Raw genomic sequence first — 1,863 nt, forward strand, 5'->3', positions numbered from 1 at the left:
ACTTAGATCATACCAAAAGTTTGGAATGCTATTTCGTTTTAGTAATATGGCTTAAGGACAAATATGTCTGCACCATTCAGGTATTACCTCCATTCATCAGTTTGAGCCTTGACTTTCCTTTGCTTCTACCTGTGAACTGCTTCATCTTGTCTCTCGGTGGGAACAACCGGGTATGGTTTGGTGTTAATCTCATTACACTTAAGCCTTGCTGTTTTTGATCTCATAGCATGAATGATCAGAACATAGTTGGGTCACCGTTAATATTCTTCAAGGGAGGAGTTGCATACTACCAGGACATACTCCAACGATGCTCAGTCTATTTGGGAATAATATCACTCCAGCCTCACCAATTATGATTAGCTGTGGACAGAAACACATCATACATCCATTTCCAGAAGTATCGTAAACTGAAACCATGCTCCACAATGTGCACCATGATAACTGTTATCGACGAGCATATTCCCTGCTAACTATTGGTGTTATCTTCCTAAGCCCGCTGCCTTTGCCCAGGCTTTTCATCTTCAGTCAAGTGAATTTCTTTGTCCAGACATCTTGCTTGCTTTTGTTATTCTGACGGAACAAGTATGCATTTGATTTTTAAATTCACCCCAGTTCTATTCGTGTGTACTGTGCCTTTGCTATGGCACATTCTGTGTATATGTGTAAACTGTATCTTAATGGTCTGCAGGCTGAAAGAGGGAGGACCGAGAGAAAATATTTTGCTAAGCTGAAAGAAAGAAAAGATGAGGGAGGAAAAGAGAAAGAACGATATAGAAAGAGCTGAGACGAAGACAATATCTGTGAAAAATCTGGAAGGAGAGATGAAAGAAAAAAGGTAATACTGATATGAAAAGGAAGAAGAGGAGGAAGAAGAAAAGTTTAAAAATAAAGATAGATAAATGTATCTATCTATATTCTCTCTCTTCCTCTTTCTCCCTCTCTCACTCCTTTCTCTCCCTACCCCTCTCTGTATTTATGCTTAAAATAAAAGGGGTAATAATTCCGCGATCAAGTTTTCGTTCAATCACTTGAACACATAACTCGAATGAAAAGAATTACTTTTAGTGACATACAATTTCAAGTGATCACGTGCTCGTTAACGTCAACTTGTCGTTCATCGCACATCAGGAGGTTCTCTTTGAAATTCTCCAGAAAGAATTTGTGCATATGTCAGCAGATTGAAGTTAACTCCTTTCTTTTATTTAGGAATGGACGATAAAGGACAATTGACCCCAACGCTCATGTAATCACCTGAAAATCAGTGACTAATTTACACGTTGAACATCCTGCTGGTGCGTGTTGTCGTCCGAATAACAGACTGAATGCATAGTCTAGAAATACGATCTCTGTTTAACACTTCACATAAAGAAACATTTACAAGACTTAACACACTTCTAACACAAAGGTTCTTTCTTCACATAGATGTGTTTTCTCAGAGTCTCGTTCACCCCAACAAAGAATTTATAAAGTCCAAACCATTTACGTTTACGGTGCTCCTTCTCGTCTCGTTCGAATTGCTGGCCAATCAGAAGCCATATTGCTCCCTTAAAATGATATATAACTCTCACCGCCATATTTTGTTTGCAAGCCACCCTATGGAGACAGATGTCTGGCCCAGCAAGTCGAGAATATTTCAAATGCTTTTGCTTAGTGTTATTTTCGAAGCTGTATTAAATCAGTTCCAAATTCATCACGTAGACTTTAGCCATAGCACCGTATTCCTAATATCAATATACCTTAGTGTCAAATATTTATTGAACACTTTTGTGATCTCGTGCCTCAGATTTGACTTGCTAGAAAATTATATATATTTGCATGTCTAATGTCCAATACATTTGTATATACATCAATACATCCCACATG

This window comes from Octopus bimaculoides, chromosome 6, assembly GCF_001194135.2.
Source record: "Octopus bimaculoides isolate UCB-OBI-ISO-001 chromosome 6, ASM119413v2, whole genome shotgun sequence".
Classification (NCBI taxonomy): Eukaryota; Metazoa; Mollusca; class Cephalopoda; order Octopoda; family Octopodidae; genus Octopus; species Octopus bimaculoides.